The following is a 22,453-nucleotide window of genomic DNA, read 5'->3' as shown; positions in this document are numbered from 1 at the left end:
GTGTAAAAGCAGTTGATTTTCCTAGCGAACTGCAGGGAGGGTGGAGCTCATATTTTTGCAGGACCGGGACTGTGGGTTTTTGGTGGGTTGGTCCCGTTGCTGCTTAGGTGTAAAAGCAATTGATCTCCCACTGCTGCTGATATTTAAATGCAGGCAGATTGTCCAGGGAGAGGAGCTCTGCACTCAAACTGCCATCCTCCTCGCCTCCAAGTTCCGGAATGTAATGCCTCAATTGCAAATACGAGAAAAAAGGTTGGCCAGGGACCCCCCATGCACACCGAAGTACCTCCTGAGTTGGAAACTGAGCATGTGATTGCCCCTCCGCACAGTGTCCCAAATCAAGTTTCAAGTTTATTCGAAATTTGATGAATCGCTTATACATAAAATACTAAGCGATTTACTTTAAAATCCAAATTTGAACATACGTTAAAATACAAAATAATAATAACAAATAAAATATTAAGCGAATTACTATAAAATCCAAATTTGAACATATGTTAAGATACAAGGTAATAATAATAATAATAAATCCAAAAAAAGGGGGTTTGACCTACAGACCAACAGACTCAACTGGATGGAAGGGAAGAGGGATTCAGGTTACAACATTAATCATTTTAAAAAGAGAGAAACACGAAAGGAAAAAACATTAGGAAGGGTGTTTTTTGTTTTTTTTTAATTATTATTATTATTATTTTTTTTAATAAAGGACTGCTGCACTGCAATTATTCCATATAGGAGGTAAACGCATCTTTAAACAGAAGGGTTTTTTAATTAATTTTGAAACGGCTAATATCTTTTTCGTCTCTAATATATTGGGGGAGAGAATTCCAGGCTTGAGGGGCTACTACTGAAAATATATCGTATCATCTTGTGCCGATCACTTTCAAAGAAGGGACTACCAAAAGACCTTGGCTTGATGAGCGAAGGGAGCGAGAAGAGTTGTATGGAATGAGTACCCTGTTTATGAATTGCGGTTCGTTTGTGGATAAAGTTTTAAATACCAAAAGTAAAATTTTGAAGATGATGCGATGATTGTTGGGAAGCCAATGTGAGGCAACCAGAAAGGGGGATACATGGTCATATTTTTTCCCGTTATGAATTAATTTAACGGCAAGATTTTGAATAATCTGTAGCCGTTTCTTTTCTTTTTGGGTAATGTTTAGTAGTAATGAGTTACAAAAGTCTAGCTTAGAGATGATAAGTGAATGTATAAGTATATTAAGGGATTTTGGTTCCAAGAACATAGAGATGGAATGGATTTGACGTATGCGATAAAAGCAGGATTTGACTATGCTACCTATGTGCTCATGATAAGAGAGATTTTCATCAATAATGACTCCTAATAATTTTAATGATGAAACAATGTTAATAGGAGTGTTATTGATGTTGAAAGTAGAGCACAAATGTATTCCTTGTTTGTGTGAAAAGAGCATGGCTTTTGTTTTATTAATGTTTAATGATAATCTATTGGAATTCAACCAATTTTTGATTGTTTCTAATTTCTGATTAATCTGATGTATGTCTTCTAATTTTTCTGGATTTATAGGATGAGACAATTGAATATCGTCTGCATATGTGTAAATTGTGAAACCTATGGATTGACATAGGCTCAGAAGGGGCGATAGAAAAATATTAAACAGTAATGGGGATAGTATGGAACCCTGAGGGATGCTGTAATTTAGAGAGAAATATTTGGAAGTAGTATTGTTAAAGTGTACAGTATATTTACGATCTGACAAAAAGGAAGTAAACCATTGTAAAACTTGGTCGCAGACACCAATGGATTTTAGCCTATTTAGAAGTAAGATGTGATCGATGGTGTCAAAGCGGCTGATAAATCTAAGGAGAAGAAGATAACTGAATTGTGATGGTCCAGATGATAGATTATGTTTGTGGTTAGCCCGATCAGTGAGTATTCTGTATTGTGATTTTTCCGAAATCCTGTCTGATTGGGATGCAACACATTGGTTGCTTCAATAAAGTCAGATAATTGGTCAAAAACTACTCGTTCTATTAGTTTTGCCAAGAAAGGGATATTTGTGATGGGGCGATAATTTGAGGCTTCCTCTGGGCTTATCTTATGGTCTTTTAGTATAGGAAAAATTGCTGCAGATTTCCAGGGGGAAGGAACAAGGCCTGTGCTAATGCTGTTTAGTACAAAGTGATGTATGAATGGGCCAAAACAGGAAAAAAAATTTTTTTAGGATTAGTGGAGGGATAATTTCTAAACTAGAACCCTTTAAGTTGACTTTGAGGAAAAGGCGTTCAATATCCTCTAAGGATGGGAAGTTAAAAGCAGAGCATTTTGCAAGTGGGAGAAGACTGTTATCTGGGTTATCAGTTGGACTGTCAGATATAGGTTGATCAAAGCTTTTACGTATAATATTGATTTTTTCACAGAAGTGGTTGGCGAGATTTTGAGCTGTTAAATTGTTTTTATTAACTTCTGTTAGTGCATTAGGTGATAAGGATTTTAGAATTGAATACAAAATAGAGGGGTTTCTTGCTTTCGAGATTTTTTTAGAATAATATTTTTTTTTTGTGGAATTGATTTTAGTCTTGTAAAGGCATGCGAGTTCTTTATATGATTTTCGGTTTTCGTCAGATTAATTTTTCCGCCATCTTCTTTCCAGGCACCTCAGTTGCCGTTTTATCAATAAGAGTTCATGAGAGAACCAAGGATTGCGTATTTTTTGAATAGGAATGAATTTGCTGATGGTTGGGACTTCCTTGTCCAATAAAGATTGTATTGATGTGTTCCAGATTGATAAATGCTCGTCAAGGGTGCCTGCCAGAAAGTTTAAAGTTTCTGAGTTTATGATTGATTGGATATTTTTTTCCTCGAGTTTAGAGTAATCGCGATAGCTAATTTTTCTAGGATGTAATACCGACTTTATTTTATTTCTTGAATGCAACTTAAAGGAGATAAAATGGTGATCTGACCATGGGACTGAAACATTGAGGAGGTTATCCAGGGTAAAAAACTGTGATTTAGGAGTTAGGATCATGTCTAAAATATGACCTGCTGAGTGGGTTGGATCATGGGCAATAACATCAAGGTGTTGGTGTAAGATAAAATTTCTTTAGTATAAGTGTTTGATGGTTCGTCAAAATGAAAGTTGAAATCACCTAAGATGAGCGGGTAATTTGATGATGAACAAAAATCAAAGATCAAATTTTGTAAGAGAGTTGAGTTACTATGATTTATGGGGGGTGGAATGTAGAGTAATAAAATATCTGTTTTTGGATTGGTCTTAAGCTGAATTTGGAGAAATTCTATGGCGACATTTCCTGAAGAATGATCTACAGAATGGACTAGATTGTTGTAATAGATGATGGCTAGGCCGCCCCCTTTGCATTTGTAAAATAGCAGCCCTGACTGAACTAGAGATCCCCCCGCCCCTCCCCCTCAACCACCGGGCATAAAGGGGGATTACTCAGAATGGGGAACATGCCCAGTTGCCCACCAAGCCCCCAACAAGTCTCCCCCACCAAGTACAGGCCTTCCGAAGGGAGTCAAGCCATATTTTGCACCCTGAACGCACCCTCCACCGCAAAGTGCCCATCTTAACATAAGCCATAAGATTATAGGGACATATCCAATGTGTCGAGCTTGATTACTGTGGATGTTGTGAAATTTCTTTATGCTATGGAACAAGTGGAGAACAACATAACATATGGAATTTGAATTGATCTCTCTGTTGATGCAATGAAGACTTGATGAATTGTTGTATATCAAGTATAAGCTAAAGTAGTTGGTGATACGGGTGAACACTGAGTGAACATTTACAAATGACTATTTTATTGGGTTGAATGAATTGGGGGGACAGAAAGTAACATGAGATACCTCCCCGTTATCGTTGAATGTGGTGTATTTTTGCCAGGTGGCCACTAAATAGATCTTAAAGTCCCCATCCAAGTAGAGTGTGGAGTTCAGGCGCCACACCCGGGAGGGCCTCTCCGCATGCCTGCACACCCGCACGACCACAGCAGAGTGATCTGAAAAAATCCGAATCAATGATGGACATCAGCCCCACCCAGGAAGAAGGAACCAGCAGATTGTCAATGCAGGAGAGACTATTGTGCACCTACAAGTGAAAGGTAAAATCTAGCTCACCTGAGTGATAAGTGCGCCAATCATCCAGAAGGTTGAGCTCCTGCATGAGGAAGTTGATCCCCTGAGAGGCGGATCCAGCACGAAGGGGTTGTGCTGGTTTACAATCTACAGTGGAGCTGCTGACTATGTTGAAGTCCCTGGCCAAGAAAAGTTGATACCCGAGAAGGAAAGGAGTGAAGTCAGCAAGATGGAGAAAAAAGAATGAGAATACACATTTGGGGTATAGAAGTTGCATAGCACTACTTTTCTGCCCTGCAGCTCCCCCGCCATGAGCACATACCTCCCCTGGGGATCCTGTACTATTTTGTGGGTTATTAAAGCTAAGGCTTTGTGCACTAAAATCACCAGGTAGATTTATGGGTATTAGCGTAACATAAACAAGTCACGTGTCTCTCAGTTGCTAGGGAAACCATAAACACCTTATCCCAGGGTTCTATACTCTTTGCCAACTTATACAAAAATAGGGAAAATGCTTGAGTACCTGATTGTAAAAACTGCTTGGATAACCTTGATAGTCCTAATAAACTTGAAACTTGAAACTATAGATATAAAAATATAATTCATAATCCAGCAGTAAATAATAACTAATTATTGTTCACACAATGTCCAAAGATATACATGAAACTCAGTATATAATATCAGACAATACTTAATAAATAAATGAGTAAATAGAACTAATTCATACACACTAAATAATTCCTTATAATAATAATTCCTGATTAGCAGCAGTCTATTACAGTTTATCACTCAGAGTAATTAACAACTCCTTTCCTATCACCAATTAGAGATCTACCTAGCCCCGCTAAGGAAATATGATTCCTAGCTCACCATTCTGCAGGTCAAGCCCCAGGGAGATAGAATCAGTCCTTTCTTGGCGTGGCACAATGTGGAATTTCTTCCGGTTAGGATTTCTTCCGTTATTTACTGAAGTGAGCTGTAAAAGTCTGTCAGCAATAGTTCCTTAAGTGATATGAACACCAGGTCTGGATAAAAGTCCTATTCCTTCTCTCCATGGAGGAGAGAGATAATCACAAGAGGTAACTTCTCAGGTCTTAATTATTATAGAAGGTGCAGAGAATCCAATGTTAAGATGCAAGCTTCCATACACCTCAGCATAGAATAGCAATTAATTAGGCACCTTCTCCTTTGTTCTCATCAGATGACCTCTCAGAACCAATCCAAAAACAGAACTTGGATGAATAGCCTTTCTGTGTAACGTCTTATACAGGCCTTGGGAAGAGGTGCCTTAATAGATAAGAACAGCATAGAAGCAGATGACTCCCAGTGCTTCACACGGGCTGAACATATAGGCTTAGTCAGATGTCCTTAACTAGAGAAACACACAGTTCTGGTGAACATACCCAGATTGCATCTGACAGGCAGCAAAGATGATTTCTTCTTTTTCTCTTCTTGCATGGTTCATGCTGGAAAGATTTCTTGCAGATAATGGTTCATGCTTTATGATGTCAGTGAGACTAACCTCCAGGTGTGAGGAAGGAATCACCCCTACACCCCACCCCTCTGACGAGAGTTTCAGGAAGCATAGGCATTGTCCCCCAACCCAGCCTCTCCACAACTTACAATGCTCCGCCGCCGTGAGGTGGATCTCCTGCAGGAAAATTACCTGAAAATTTTGGACCTCTTAATTGGAGAGTAAATGCCCGCTACATTCAGGTGAGAGAGGTTATGTCAACCAATATCTAAGTGGTACAAGAAACATTGAAACAAAAAGTGCAGTGCCAAAGAGCGACTCTGTGGGAACCCCCAGCTAGATCCCACTAAGCCAAAGTCCACCTCAACAAGAACCACAGGATGAAGACCCCCACCCACCCAACCACACGCACACATAACCTGCTCCCAGGCTTCAAGCATACTCCAGCTTACACACTTTCCCCCCGATCCACCCTCCCAGACCCTCCTCCTCCAGCACTCCTCTCAGCCACCCTATCTCATCCCAACCCTCTACCCTAGGAAGACAACATGCCCCCCACCACCCACCTCACCACCAAACAGGTAAAAAAACATTCCCAAAGCCCGGCTCCCCCCTCCCACTTCCTCACTCATTCCTGACAGTAAAGAACAAGGCCTAGTAAGTCCACGTAGCCTTCCAAGAATCCAGTATCAGTGGCAGGAAAAATGGCAATTGCATAAGGCTCCATCCAACAGAATGCCCCCGGGCAACTCGGGAGCCAGCCAGCAGATAAGACAAGGTCTTTAATGCACCAACAGGCTCACTGGCAGAGTAATAAGGCCTGAGCCTGCCGAAGTAACACAGAGCTGCTCCGAGGAGCCACTCCACACAGGTCACAAATAGGCTCATACCAGCCTTAGCACAGGGACGCAGCGTAGGAAACTCAAACAAAATTGGGACCCCTTCAACAGAAACACGGAGGCAAGCCCCTTACACAGTCCTCGGTGCCCGATAGCACCATGTCCACGATCTCCAGCTTGGGTCCCGCTCAAGGCGCAAGTTCCTCTCCGTGCCCCGCCAGAAATCTCTTGAGCTGCACCAGGCTATCACAGATATGGGGTCTGGCTTCGGTATGCACTCACACTCGTGCAAGGAAGAGCACCATGAACCGTAGACCCTGGTTTCGAAGCTCCAAACAATAAGGAGCAAGGGCCGGCCAGCTAGTCACTACCGCAGGTGAGTAGTCATTAAATAGGAGAAGCCGTGAGCCCTTGTGTTTGAGCGCACCCACTCTCCAGTACAGCACCAGGATCTTATCTTTGAGAGTGGCGTTGAGGTAGTGGGCAATGGCCAGTCTACGTCTAGCATCACTGAGGGCCCACCCGATGTACTCACTCGACCACTACCGGAGCTCTGGACAAGTCCAGGCCCATCTTACTGTGCAGCCACTGCACCACCAGGGGCCAAAGGTCAGCATCCCGGATAAACTCAGGAAGGCCCACAATGCACAAGTTGTTCCGGCGGCCCCAGTTCTGCTGATCCTCTATGCGGGCCTCCAGAGTGTGGTAGCGAGTCTCTAGGGCTGGGATGTGGGCCACCACCCATTCTGCGGTGTCATCATGCGTTGAGTCTGCGGAATCAGAAAGAAGTAGGGCCACCACCCATTCTGCGGTGTCATCATGTGTGGAGTCTGCGGAATCGGAAAGAAGTAGGGAGATTGTGGATGCCTTTCAAGAGGCTCTACTCAGACAAATGGTGACGGAACCCACAAGGGAAAAAGCGATATTGGATCTGGTCCTCACAAATGGAGAGAGTATCTCTAATGTTCGAGTGGGTGCTCACCTGGGAAGTAGCGATCATCAAACGGTTTGTTTTGCTATAAAGGCTAAAGTGGAGAGCGGCCGCACGATACTTAAAGTCCTAGATTTCAAACGTACGATCTTTAATGCAATGGGAGAGTACCTGAAGAAAGAGCTGTTAGGATGGGAGGACATAAGAGAAGTGGAAAGACAGTGGTCTAAGCTGAAAGGAGCGATAAAAATGGCTACGGACCTTTATGTGAAGAAAATCAATAAATACAAGAGGCTGAGAAAATAAAGGCAAAAGAGTTGGCGTTCGTGAAATATTTAAAAAACCCAAGAAGAGGAGAGCAGAAAGGACTACAGGGTGAAACTGAAAGAAGCCAAGAGAGAGAAACATCTGGCGAAAGCACAGGCGGAAGAACAAATGGCTAAAAATGTAAAAAAGGGAGACAAAAATTTTTTCAGATATATTAGTGAAAGGAGGAAGATGAAAAATGGAATTGCTAGGTTAAAAGATGCTGGGAAACAATATGTGGAAAGTGATGAGGAGAAAGCAAATGTGGCTAAACAAATACTTTTGTTCTGTGTTCACAGAAGAAAATCCTGGAGAAGGACCGAGATTGTCTGGCAAAGTTACACGAGAAAATGGAGTAGATTCTGCGCCATTCACGGAGGAGGGTGTTTATGAGCAACTTGAAAAACTGAAGGTGGACAAAGCGATGGGACCAGACGGGATCCATCCAAGTATACTAAGGGAGCTCAGAGAGGTTCTGGCGAGTCCTATTAAAGACTTGTTCAACAAATCTCTGGAGACGGGAGTGATTCCTGGGGATTGGATGAGAGCGGATGTGGTCCCTATTCATAAAATTGGTCACAGGGATGAAGCAGGAAACTATAGGCCGGTGAACCTCACTTCAGTTATTGGTAAAATAATGGAAGTTTTGCTGAAAGAAAGGATTGTGTACTTCCTTGAATCTAATGGGTTACAGGATCCGAGGCAACATGGCTTTACAAAAGGTAAATCGTGGCAAACGAACCTGATTGAATTTTTTGATTGGGTGACCAGAGAGCTGGATCGAGGACATATGCTAGATGTAATTTACTTGGATTTCAGCAAAGCCTTTGATACAGTTCCTCATAGGAGGCTGTTGAACAAACTTGAAGGGCTGAAGTTAGGACCCAAAGTGGTGAACTGGGTCAGAAACTAGCTGTCGGGGTGGTGGTTAATGGAAATCACTCAAAGGAAGGAAAGGTGAGTAGTGGAGTCCCTCAGGGATCGGTCCTGGGGCCAATCCTGTTCAATATGTTTGTGAGTGAAGGGTTGCTGAAGGGTTAGAAGGAAAAGTGTGCCTTTTTACAGATGATACCAAGATTTTTAACAGAGTAGACACCGAAGAGGGAGTGGAAAATATGAAAAAGGATCTGCAAAAGTTAGAGGAATGGTCTAATGCCTGGCAACTAAAATTCAATGCAAAGAAATGCAGAGTAATGCATTTGGGGATTAATAATAGGAAGGAACCGTATATGCTGGGAGGAGAGAAGCTGATATGCACGGACGGGGAGAGGGACCTTGGGGTGATAGTGTCCGAAGATCTAAAGGTGAAAAAACAGTGTGACAAGGCAGAGGCTGCTGCCAGAAGGATGCTGGGCTGTATAAAGAGAGGCGTAGTCAGTAGAAGGAAGAAGTTGTTGATGCCCCTGTACAGGTCATTGGTAAGGCCCCACTTGGAGTATTGTGTTCAGTTTTGGAGACTGTATCTGGCGAAGGACATAAGAAGACTTGAGGCGGTCCAGAGGAAGGCGACGAAAATGATAGGAGGCTTGCGCCAGAAGACGTATGAGGAGAGACTGGAAGCCATTAATATGTATACCCTAGAGGAAAGGAGAGACAGGGGAGATATGATTCAGACGTTCAAATACTTGAAGGGTATTAACGTAGAACAAAATCTTTTCCAGAGAAAGGAAAATGGTAAAACCAGAGGACATAATGTGAGGTTGAGGGGTGGTAGATTCAGGGGCAATGTTAGGAAATTCTACTTTACGGAGAGGGTAATGGATGTCTGGAATGCGCTCCCGAGAGAGGTGGTGGAGAGTAAAACTGTGACTGAGTTCAAAGAAGCGTGGGATGAACACAGAGGATTTAGAATCAGAAAATAATATTAAATATTGAACTAAGGCCAGTACTGGGCAGACTTGCACGGTCTTTGTCTGTATATGGCCGTTTGGTGGAAGATGGGCTGGGGAGGGCTTCAATGGCTGGGAGGGTATAGATGGGCTGGAGTAAGTCTTGTGACATTTCCGCTCCCAGAGACGTTCATGTCAGAGAGAAACCCAATAGTAAACCCTTTGACCAAGACCAGAGAACGACTGAGGGTGATCAGGCAGGAGATCCTGAAAGCAGAGCTGCCTATCCTGAGCCATCTGAGCCTGAGCAGGAGCTAGAATACAGATCAGCTCCACGTCCTAGTAAAAAACTCAGCTCCCTTAGGAGATTTAATCAGGCTCCCAGTGGCATTCTGCCCAGCAACCTGGGGGGGAGCCAAAGAGCACGAAAGCTAGGAACACAGACACCTAGAACAGGGAGTGGCACAAACACTCTTAAACAGCTCTCCAAGTCAGTAAGGGAAGCTGCGCATGAGGACCTGGCAGAGAAGGTTCTCCGGGCCAGGAAAAGGCCAGACCTCGCTCAGGAACTTATGGAGTGGGAGGATTCCATAGCTCGAGAGCCAACAGAGCAGCTGGGTGCTCCAGAAAACATGGACACGGCTGAATGTGAGCTGCCTGAAGCTGAGAATGTGGAAGCCATGGATGTGAGCTTGGCAGTCTCTCATTAAGGACTGAAGGTACGCGTTTCTATCAGGATATGTTTGTTGGACTGTTTGCTGAAAGACTATTTTTCTCTGTTGATGAAGAAGTTTTGGTTCTTCTGTGGATCCGGGCTGAGAGCAGTGCTGCAGCAGCATTAATTGAGTTGCTACACCCCAGCTGTGCACAAGCCAGGAAAGGCTGAAGGAAGTTTGCCTTTGAGCTTGTGTAGTATTTTCCTTGTTAGCTGCTAAACTCCAAGGGACTTACAGAATTGGGGTAGGATCCCCGAACAGCTAAAGGTTGGGATTCTGCGGGAGCTTATTAAAGCCATTTATAAAGGGGAACCGGCAATTCTGTTACCCAACAGTGAGAAGGACTGGAGAGTAGCCATTGCTGGGAATAACAAGAGTCTGTAATAATGCATTGCCTTTCTTTTCATTTTTGAAGTTTGTTTAGAAATACAGTATATAAAAGCCTGGTGAAGAAACAGGACGGTATGATTGAAAGTCCAGGTCTCAAGGATAATTCTGAGGACTTTTCCTTTTTGGGACTAGTTTTTTTTCCTTATTGAATTGAGGGTTCAGTGCTGGAAGAAGCTAGTAGAGCCTTACTTTGGACTTATATGAACTTTACTGTTACAAAAACTTCTGTTCATCCGTTGAACTGTTTTGTTTAATAGAAACCTTTTTTGGGAGAAAAGGAAGATAGTGCTAGTACTTCCTTGTATTATTTTGGTTTTCTATTTTTGTCTTTTTGGTAACAAATTAAACCTTGGACATTTTGATTTGACTTGGCTCTCGCTGGTGTTTATTGTAGCGAAGCCCAAAGTATTGGGACATCAGTAAGGTCTTCCTCATTGGGAGCCACGCCAGGGTCGTGCTGCCGCCTATCGGTGGCCCTCCACAAGCTTCCAGAGACCCCGGCAGATGACAGTCCTAACGGAGATTTCAGCAGTTGGAACCCAAGCACAGTACAGGGTAAAGCTTTGGATTCTTGCCCAGAAATAGCTAAGAAGAAAAAATTTAAAAATTTAAATTGAATCAGGTTGGGCAGACTGGATGGACTATTCGGGTCTTTATCTGCCGTCATCTACTATGTTACTATGACCCTTTGTTTTAACTGGGTAAGTTGTGCTCCCTGCCGCTCCATACAGTCCTTCAAATCGTCCACCGAGGCCTGGAATTTTGTGAACTTATCATCAATTAATGCTGAAAAATGCTTGGTCAGCTCATACATGGTGTCCTCCTATAAGGTGACCAGCGTGCGCACAGATGTTCCCGAAGGTACAGAGGTGGAAGCAGCATCATGTTGATGAAGAGTATATATCTGAATTTTTTATGCCACATGGAAAACTGTGTCCATTTCTGTTGGTAGCACTGTTGCATAGACAATTTTCTTGACGCTTCCAGGAATAGTTGGACAGGATCAGAAAGATGACTGTTAGCCGATGTCATCCTAAGAGGTACCAAGCTGTCAGGTGCAATGACTGAAGATTGAGATGCAGAAAAGATCCTTGACTCTGTGTGAGAAGAGATGGAAAAATTTGCAGGGGTATTGGATCCTTGACAGTGAGCTGAAGTAGAAGGGAGAACCAGTGTCTGGGCCACCGAGGAGCTATGAGAATCGTGTTGGATTGCACAACGGAGTTTAGCGGTATATAAGAAATAAATTACATTACATTACATTGGCTGACTTTTGTTTGAGCTTGACAAGGGTCTTGAGGATGACAGGAATTGGTGGAAACGCATGTAGGAACTTGTGTGTCCAATCCAGGAGGAATTCTCAGTCAATTCACATAAAATAAGTTGATACGTTTTATTACAATTTTACCACCTTCTTTCTTCATGAAGAAAGAAGGTGGTAAAATTGTAATAAAATGTATCAACTTAGAGTTTTATGTGAATTGACTGAGAATGAAGAAAGAAGGTGGTAAAATTGTAATAAGGCATATCAACTTAGAGCTTTATGTGAATTGACTGAGAAAATCTCTAAGTGACAACTGAGAGCTTAGCCATTTGCAATTGTGCAATCCAGGAGGAAAGCATCTGCTTCCAGACGCTGGGGAGAGTACTATCTGGAGCAAAACTGAGGCAGTTTTGAGAGGAGATACAAACAGGTATATCTGAGGCATCCTCCATTGAGAGAATATCTGATGCAAGACTGCTGAGTTGATTGTCCACTCGTGTGGCTGGAGTTTAGGGACGCCATTCTGAAACAGGGCGAGATCAGCACACTGATTTCCTAGTCCCTGTGAAAGAATGCTGAATCATTCCCTCCCCCTTACTGTCACAAATTAACCCTTATCTTATTTGGAAAGTACATCAGCTGACAGGCCTTGGATACGTGCAGAGACTCAGGTTTTGGCTACGTGTTAATCAGGCATTACCTACGTGCAGAGTTGAGTGTGACACGATGTAAATGCATGTGACTTTGTATCATTAGCATAGAAGCATAATAAAAGGGGTTCGGAGCTAGCCACTGCCAACGCCTCCTTCCCAACTCGTATCCTGTGTGTGTTCGCTGTGTTCCATCCCTACACTGGAGAAATCTGCTGATCTTGTCTGCGAGAGAATGCTTTTCTCCTTGAATGTAAATCACTTTGAGAAATATGTTGCAAGTAATCGTCCAGTGCGTTCCTCCTTGCTTGTTTATATAATACATTGTCACCTGATTGTCCATATGAACTAGGAGGACATGATCAGCTACAGTGTGTTGAAAAGTCCTGAGAGCATTGCTTTTAGCTCTGAGCTCCAAGAGATTGATGTGAAGATGCTGCTCTTGAGCAGACCAATGGCTCTGTGTACGAAGACCATCTAGATGAGCTCCCCAAGCATAGTTTGACGAGTCTTTGCTGAGGAAGGAACGCTCTGAGATGAATGGTGTTGAGCAGAGCTCCAATGAATTGCAGAGTTTGAGAGAGGTGAAGCTGAGATTTGTGAAAATTGATTTCGAACCTCAACTGTTGAAGCAAGAGAATTGTTGACTTGTTACTGCAATCACCCTTTGTGGAGTGGCATCCTTTATGAGACAATCGTTGAGATAAGGAAAAACCTGAAGACCTTGAGCCCATAGAGCCGCAGCCACTACTATCAGATACCTTGTATTGAAAGTTTTGCTGGGCTACTTAAAATCTGAGGAATTTCCTGTGGGCAGGATGAATTGAAATGTACATATAAGCTTCTTTTAGATTCAGAGAGTATAGCCAATCATTCTGATCTAAGAGGGAATACAAAGTTGCCAAGGACAACATGTGAAACTTTTTTTCTTTACCAGAAACTTGTTCAGGCCGCTGAGGTCCAGAATTGGATGTAGACCTTCCGTCTTCTTTGGAATGAGAGAGTACCGGGAGTAAAACCCCCGATTCCTCTGAGCAGGTGGAATCCTTTCTATTGCATTCAGAAGAATACTCTATCTCCCGAAGATGAAGAAGGGAGTTTTGCTGATGGTCGAAAGAGGACTCTCTTGGAGGATGATCTGGAGGCATAGTGATGAAATGAAGAGAGTTTCCATCCCAAATTACTTTTAGAACTCAGAGATCTGTTGTTACCAGTTCCCAATGTGGAAAATATAACTGGAGTTGACCTCTGGTTGAGGAAGAGGCTGAGAAAGGGAAACAGCAGCCGTCAAAAAGCCTGAGCAGGTTTCTGTTGCTTTTGTTTATTCTGCTGAGGTATACGAGATACAGTGGGTTTTGCTGAATAACACCTCTGATATGAGGAAGGAGGCTTAAACGACTGGGAAGCTGAAGGAGGTTTAGGCCCCGATTCTGTAAAGTGTGCCTAACTTTAGGCGTGCTTTAGACATCTGATTTAAGTGGTTAATGAGCGATTTAAGGGTCTTAACAAGTGTTAATTGGGACTTAGACGGAGCTAGGTGTCAGTTAAGTGTTCTCAGAACTAAGATGCGAAATAGATGCGAGTTTTGGGATAAGTCGCGTCCAAGTTTGTAGACGTGGGCATAACGTGGGCGTAACATGGGTGTGGTTAGGATTAGGCACCACATAGACGCTAATTAGGCACCTCTTTAGAAAATTTCAAGCTTTCTTTAAAAAGTTTCCTGTATAAGGATGCATTTGAGATATAGATAGCAGTGGCGTACCTAGGGTATGTGGCACCCGGGGCCCATCATTTTTTGACCCCCCCCTCCCATGTAAAAAAATATTTTTTGTAATGACCATGAAACGGAATAAATGGTCAGAATAGAAACAGGCAGTGAAAATTTTCTTATATTCCAAACATAACATAAATTATGTCTGAATTGTCATGACATCAGAAGTACATATGGAGTAGTTGCAGGTGATGCTTGGGACAGTTCTGATTGTGTTAGTTCGGTTTTATGTGTTTTTTGAATAGAAGGGTTTTTATTTCTTTTTGAAGGTTTTGCAGTCTGTGGTCGATGTCAATTGGTTGTAGAGTTGGGGGTCGAGTGTTGCAGCTCGAATGGCTAGGAGGTTGTCGAACAGTTTTTTTCTTTTGACGTTTTTGGTTGGAGGGTGTGTGAATGGTGCGTGAGTTCTCCTATGTCTGTTTGAAGTGGATTGAATTATTTAGCTGAAGAAATTAGTTACCCCCTCATCCCACACACATTAATTCTCTTCCATTTTTATTCCCATTATAAAAAACACTGATAAGTTCCCAGAAAAAAAATACATTAAAATAAGAAGTGAAAACAAAGGCCCCTACAGATGAGAACATAACATAAGAATAGCCTAACTGGGTCAGACCAATGGTCCATTATGCCCAGTAGCCCATTCTCATGGTAGCCAATCCAGGACACTAATACCTGGTCAAAACCCAAAGAGTAGCAACATTCCATGCTACTGATCCAGGGCAAGCAGACACTTCCCCCATGTCTTAATAACAGATTATGGACTTTTCCTCCAGGAATTTGTCCAAATCTTTCTTAAAACCAGCTACACTATCTGCTTTTACCATAACTTCTGGCCACTTCATTTTTAAGTTTAGATCTTTCCTTTCAAACAGAGACCTTGCTAGATGTCAAATACAGCACAAGGTAACTTCACATGGACTTAGCTGTGCAGGAAATGTGAATCTCCTCATACACCCACCATATAGTGCAAAAATGTGCAAAGGTCTGTTTTTTTCTTTCGATCACTACATAGCCTAATGCCACACAAGCAGCGCTGTTACAAACATATTCTGTAGGTCAATGCTAAGGATAACAAAGTTTCCTTCCTTGGACCAGAAGGAGATAAACCACTGGAAGAGATCCTAAAACAACACCCAAAGACCCACTCAGTGTGTGAACCAGTTGAGTGGAGTGGACTAACTGGGGGGTGGAAATGGGCCCGGAGTTGGCTCAGCAGAATTTCCCAGACCACCTCTTCCTCTCAACACATTGACACGCTGCCACCATCACCACTAGAAACACCTCACTGGGTAGGCCAGCTATGCTATAAACTTTATAAAACATATTATTATATTTTCTTATAAAGCACATATTTTAACTGAACTCTCTGACATCCTCAGCCTTTCCATTCACAAAAATAGAAGGAAGAAAAGTTCCCATTTCCTGCTGTCTCATGTCCCCGGCCTATACAATATTTTTTTTTCTGCAGACCCTTCAAAAGTCTGACCAAATCCTCGTTTCACTTGCATTATAAAGTACTGAGGATGCCATCTCTCCCCAATCCCAGGTCCTAAAGTCTAAGACAGTAGCGCAAACTAATGCTGCCAGATACAGGAAAAAATTTTTTGATTCGATTCAGCCCTATTGAATTGGTTTTTCAATTCGATTTTCCTGCCCAGTTGGGTGATTTTTTTCAAAACTCCTGGTGGGTTTTATAGCTTTTTCACCCCCTTTGGCTTCTCCTAATCACACTGGCGCTGTGGTGTAAATAAAATAAAGAAACAAAAAGGACTTTTCCTCTCTCTGTTAAATCCTAGCTCACGTTTGCAGTCCAACACCAGCTCTGGCAGGATACACATTTCAAATCTGACATATTATAATCACAAAACAGAAAATAAAATTAATTTTTCTACCTTTTGTTGTCTGGTTATATTTCAAATCTTGTTGGTCCAAAGCTCTGGTTTTCTTCTGATAACTTGCTTGCTAGGGTCTCCTTCTTTCTGCATGCTAACCATCCATCTGCCAACTCTGTCCTCCCTTTCCATTTACCTTCCCTTCCCAGGAAGTCTGGTATCTTTCCTTTTTTTCATCTCCCTCCACAGATCCACCTTTTCTTAAATACCCTTTCATCCGGCATCTCTCCCTCCTTCCCCACCACCCCAGAGTCCACCATCTCTCCCTTTCTTTTCCTAATTACCCTCCTATCCAGTATCTCTATCCCTCCTCCACACCATCCCTTGTGTCAAATTTCTCTCCCTTTCTGTTCCTTCCCTCCCTAAATCCCATGGTCCATCATCTCTCTCCCTCTCCTCTATTTTCAGACCCATTATTTCTTCCCCCCCCAAAGTTTGGCATATGCACGTCTCTTTGAACACCCCCTTCCCTCCGTGTACTTCTAAATCATGGTCCCCCCCAAAGGCCTGTCCCCCCTTAAAGGTCTGCCTGTCCCCCCTTGAAGGCCTGAACCCCCCTTGAAGGCCTGTCCCATCCCCTTGTAGGCCTGTCCCCCCCTTGAAGGCCTGCCTGCCTGTCCCCCCTTGAAGGTCTGCACCCCCGAAGGCCTGCACCCCCCCCGAAGGCCTGTCCCCCACTTGAAGGCCTGTCCCACCACTTGTAGCTTCTTCCCCCCCTTGAAGGCCTGCCTGCCTGCCTTTCCCCCCCTTGAAGGCCTGTCCCCCTTGAAGGCCTGCACCCCCTTGAAGGCCTGCACCCTCCCCCGAAGGCCTGCACTCCCTTGAAGGTCTGCACCCCCCCGAAGGCCTGTCCCCCCCTTGAAGGCCTGTCCCATCCCCTTGTAGGCCTGTCCCCCCCTTGTAGGCCTGTCCCCCCTTGAAGGCCTGCCTGCCTGCCTTTCCCCCCCTTGAAGGCCTGCACCCCCCCTTGAAGGCCTGCACCCCCCCTTGAAGGCCTGCACCCCCCCTTGAAGGCCTGCACTCCCTTGAAGGTCTGCACCCCCCCTTGAAGGCCTGTCCCACCCCCTTGTAGGCCTGTCCCCGCTTGTAGGCCTGTCCCCCCCCTTGAAGGCCTGCCTGCCTTTCCCCCCTTGAAGGCCTGCACCCCCTTGAAGGTCTGCACCCCCCCAAAGGCCTACACCCTCCCGAAGGCCTGCACCCCCCCTGAAGGCCTGCCTGCACCCCTTGAAGGTCTGCACCCCCCCCGAAGGCCTGTCCCCCCTTGAAGGCCTGCCTGTCACCCCCTCCCCCTTGAAAGCCTGCCTGCCTGCCCGCCCGCTCGCCCCACCCTGAAGGCCTTATGCGCCAACCCACCCCGAAGGACCGCTCGCCCCCCTGGCCTCCCCGCACCACCTATGAAGCAGCCGCAGCAGGATCGCGAAGTCAGCGTCAGCGATCCCTGCGCTGCTTCCTGCGCCACGGTCCCGCCCCTCCTCTGACGTCAGAGGAGGGGCGGGATCGTGGCGCAGGAAGCAGCGCCTAAGCAGCGCAGGGATCGCTGACGCTGACTTCGCGATCCTGCTGCGGGCTGCTTCACAGGTGGTGCAGGAAGGTCAGTGGGGTGAGCGGTCCATCGGGGGTGGGGGGGGACTGAACGGCAAGGCCGGGAGCACCCCCTTAGGGCTGGTACCCGGGGCGCACCGCCCCCCCTTGGTACGCCACTGATAGATAGTATAACTTACCAATCATTAAATCCCTTAGATCCTAATTAGACCTACGAGTAGGTCGCAAATTTATCCTCTTTCTTTCTATGTTTCTTTCTGCCTTTATATATCTTTTTTCTTTTGTGTTACCCACCATATGGTTTTTTTCCCTAAATGTTTCTACTCTTTCTTTAAAGATTGTACTTCAGCACCTCACCTTCTGTACCAGTTATTTATCAGTACGTATATATTTTGTATTTAATGGTAAAAACTGTTCTGTTTTGCCCCTATTTTTAATATGTTCTACGCATTGAAGTATTTGACATTGCGTGTACAACAAATCTTAATAAAACTTGAAATTTAAACATCATGGGCTAGGCTTGGCAGAGGGGCTTTCCCGCATCGTTCCTCCGGGAACCCTCCTCTGTCCAGCCCAACCCTTCTTGACATCTTTCCCTGGGGTAATACAAACCCACCTATGGTCAGGGTTTTCCCCTCTCGGGCCTTCCCCCATCCCATTAGAACTGGCATCGATAATATTCTCTGTAACTTCGATTGCCTGTTCTAGGGTCCAACTCCCTTGCTTCCTCACTCATACCTAGATATGCTTTGGTAGGGACTCTAGGAATTGTTCCTTAATAATTTCAGAAAACAAGGACTGGGGGTTATCTAGGCTGGGGCTTAGCCACCGCTCGGCTAGTTTATGCAAGCGCTGAGCCAAGGCCCTGGGACGTTCTCCATCACCCATCTGAGTTCCCCGGAATTGATGTCTATAATACTCCCTAGTGAGACCTAGTGTCTTCAAAATATGGGCTTTAATAGCTGCATAATTTGTAACTCGGTCAGGACTCACAGTCTGATAGGCTGACAAAACTTTGCCAGCCAGACAAGATGCTAATCTAATAGCCCACTGACTTTCAGGCCACCCGGCTGCAATAGCTATCCTTTCAAATGTATTAAGGAAATCATCTACAGAGTCTTATGGTGCCATTTTACATAAAGTCAAGTGTGTCAGTGCATTTGGGCCTACTGGACCAAGGTCAGGCCCTGGAACATTGCCTGCCGGCGTTACACCTCTTGGCGTGGTAGTTACAGCTGCTCCCAGAGTCTGTGTGTAGCCACGACTCGAACTAGTGCTTCATGCTGTCTTTGTGATGCCTCTTGGCTCTGCCGCCATAACTCATGGTTGGTCTTGATGACCTCGTGCAAGTCCATGGTAAGCTGCTGGTGTCTGGCTTCCATGACTGCCATGAGCTGGGCTGGATTCATCCGTCCTCCTGAAAAGGAAACAAAACAGAGAGATGGACCAAGTGTGGCATTTCAACAGTAAGGCCCCTGTCTACCCCGCCCTCTCCTACCGAGGGATCCTCACTCACGCTCCCCAGGTACTCTTACCCGCTGGACGTGATGAGTCTTAGTGTTTGGGGTTTAAATGCTAACAGGTCGCTTCTTTGACTGGGTAACAAAACAGCTAGACTTGGGAGAATCCATGGACGTCATATACCTAGACTTCAGCAAAGCTTTCAATAGTGTCCCGCATCGCAGGCTTTTAATCAAGATACGTTAGATAGATTGTGAGCCCACCGGGACAGAGAGGGAAAAATGCTTGAGTACCTGATTGTAAAAACCGCTTAGATAACCTTGATAGGCGGTATATAAAATCCTAATAAACTTGAAACTTGAAAGATGAAATCAATGGGGCTGGGAGAAACACTAACTACATGGGTCAATGACTGGCTGAGTGGCAGACTTCAGAGGGTGGTAGTTAACGGTACCCTCTCTAAAACATCAGAGGTGACCAGTGGAGTACCGCAGGGCTCAGTCTTGGGCCCGCTCCTTTTCAACATATTCATAGGGGACCTAACTTAGGGGCTTCAAGGTAAGATAACGTTATTCGCTGACGCCGCCAAACTATGCAATATAGTGAGAGACAGCAATTCACCCGATAGTATGACAGAGGACCTATATTTGTTGGAGCTTTGGTCCTCGACCTGGCAGCTGGGCTTCAACGTTAAGAAATGCAAGATCATGCACCTCGGCAGCAGAAATCCGTGCAGAACTTACACCTTGAATGGTGAGACCTTAGCTAGAACTTCAACAGAACGAGACTTGGGAGTGATCATCAGCGCAGACATGAAAACTGCTGATCAAGTGGAGAAGGCTTCATCTAAGGCAAGACAGTTGTTAGGTTGCATCCACAGAAGTTTTGTCAGCCGGAAGCCTGAAGTCATAATGCCATTATACAGAACCATGGTGAGACCTCATTTGGAATACTGTGTGCAATTCTGGAGGCCAGACTACCTATAAGATGTGCTGAGAGTAGAGTTGGTGCAACGGATGGACACCAGGATGGTCTCGGGGTTCAAGGATCTATCGTATGAGGAAAGGCTGAAAAATTTGCAGCTGTACTCACTCGAGGAACGTAGGGAGAGAGGAGGCATGATCGAGACGTTTAAGTATATTACCGGCCGTATCGAGATGGAAGAAGAGATTCTCTTTCTCAAAGGACCCTCAGCCACAAGAGGGCATCCGCTCAAACTCAGGGGCGGGAAATTTCATGGCGACACCAGGAAATATTTATTCACCGAGAGAGTGGTTGATCCTTGGAACGAGCTCCCGGTGCAGGTGATCGAGGCAAACAGCGTGCAAGAATTTAAGAGCAAATGGGATGCCCATGTGGGATCCCTTAGAGGGTTAAGCCAAGGGAACCTGTCACCAGGAGTGGGATCCCTAGGATAGTAGACTTGGGGGTAGGTCAGTAGAGTGGGCAGACCTGATGGGCTATGGCCCTTATCTGCCGTCATCTTCTATGTTTCTATGTTGCCGCTGTTCTCTCGGTCCCCTGTCCACCTCTCTGTCCGGTCACCATTCTGGCTGCTGGCTGCAGGATCTCTGGGCGTTCCCGAATACTCCACCTTCCAGATGCCAATGCTCCCAGTGTCCGCCGCTGTAGCTCCGGACTCCCAGACGTCATAGGTGAATCCACCAACAGAAACCACTTGCAGAGTAGCTTTTAATCCTTACACTATCTTTGGAGTCACAATCGCAGGTCACATGAAGGCAGTAAAAATTATCCCACGAATGATACCACTTCTTATGTGGCAGGGACGCTTGGGCTAGGCTGGTGTGACCTACCCGGGGCCCCGTGCCACAAGGAATAGAGTTTGTTTATGACCCAGATCCTGCCAGTGGCTCCCAGGCCCACTGGTGTACTCCCCCTAAGCTTTTCACTTTGTGTCAAAAGGAACCAAACCACACTGAGTTCCAAAAGCAAAGCCAATGTTTCCTTTAATTGGAAAGAATAATTCAATTCACAGTCATGTCAGATGGCATAATCAAGCAAATATAACAAAACAGTTGGAGTGCCTCCGGGCTAAGCAAGGTTCATAAACAGGACCCGGCATTCAAGCTTTGGCACTTCTAAACTTTACCAAATCAGAAAAAGAAAAAAAAACCCTTCACATTCAAAACCAGGGTTTTTCCCTGTGCAGTGCTGAGGGAGCAGCCCCGCCCTAGACCTGTGGGTCAGGCTGTTTCCCAGCAAGAAACGTAATGCTGAATAAAGAAACTTCCCCCCCCCCCCCACTCCTGGAGGTCTTATTCCTACAGTCTCTTATGAACAGTTCAGCAAAATAAGCAGCCTTGAAGAAAACCAGTTCGAGTTTAAAACATACACAAAAGAAAAACCAGCATAATTCTCAGTCCTTTTAACTTTGGAAGGTCCAGTTCAGGTTTTGTAACCACTTCCCTGGGTCACACAAGTTCCAAGCAGAAAACATAGAAAGAAACATAAAAAGGCAAAAATAAAATTCTCAATACTTCCAGTCCTCGCCCTCATAAACACAGGCTCAGTTATTTGAAAGAAAAAACATTTTTAAAAACCCCAAATTTCTCTTAATGTCCCACAGAACGAATGAAGCTTCTGGCTTAACTTATTCTGTTCATCTGGGTCCTTTTCAAATGGCATTACTCATGTGCCCTGGGCTCAGGTTTCAGCCCAGAAAGAATTACACACGGTCAGCAAGCAGAGCAGCAAACTTCCTCAATGATAACTTTGAAACTCTGACCTGCTTTATACGCTGTGCTACCATGCATGGCTTTTAGCATAGGCAATTCCTCAGCAGGGAAATCTCCATCTTTACTCTTCCCAGGACTCCTCCCCTGGACTCTCCCAGCCGTTGCTATTCAGCTCTCTCTCAGCCGTTCTTCTCCTCCAGCTCTCCCCCTCTGGCCCAGCTTTTCTGGAGGATAAGGGCTCACATGTGTCAGGCCCCTTCCCCTAATTACTAACAGTGAGCACAGCAGAGGTTTCCTGGCTTGAAGCCAAGGTAATTTTCTGTTTATTCTTAAAGGGACAGGATTAAAAGGTGCAGTACAAGTCTGTTCAACTTCCCCAGCTGCACTGCTCTAGGCTTAAGAATAGACACGGGGAACTTAAAGACACCATCCCTCTCTAACAAGAGTTCCTCCCTGCTCTTTCTTCCTGGCACAGGGAAAACTAGAGGCTCTTGGTATGTGTAGTTTCCTGTACTGCAATGTTTCTGGTTTAAACCTAGGTTCTGTGGAGGGAATAGGGACCTGCCGGGTGCTTGGCACAGGCTTTCTATCACCCTGCCCGGGCTCCCTGCCAC

At 44.8% G+C, this 22,453-nt stretch overlaps 1 long non-coding RNA gene across 1 annotated transcript in view; it reads right to left on the bottom strand.

Moving 5' to 3' along the window:
* The window catches only part of LOC117366478, a 37,884-nt gene extending 15,780 nt beyond the window's left edge, over positions 1 to 22,104 (bottom strand). Inside the window, exons 1-2 of the long non-coding RNA XR_004540585.1 lie at positions 21,890 to 22,104; positions 18,897 to 19,099 (exon numbers count right to left, since the gene is read on the bottom strand). This is a non-coding gene — a long non-coding RNA (uncharacterized LOC117366478). The remainder of the gene's footprint in view (positions 1 to 18,896; positions 19,100 to 21,889) is intronic.
* Between the last annotated feature and the right edge of the window lie 349 nt (positions 22,105 to 22,453).

Source organism: Geotrypetes seraphini, chromosome 9 (genome assembly GCF_902459505.1).
Source record: "Geotrypetes seraphini chromosome 9, aGeoSer1.1, whole genome shotgun sequence".
Classification (NCBI taxonomy): Eukaryota; Metazoa; Chordata; class Amphibia; order Gymnophiona; family Dermophiidae; genus Geotrypetes; species Geotrypetes seraphini.
The sequence above is the reverse complement of the archived record's forward strand: the minus strand, read 5'-3'. Positions and strand labels throughout refer to the sequence as shown.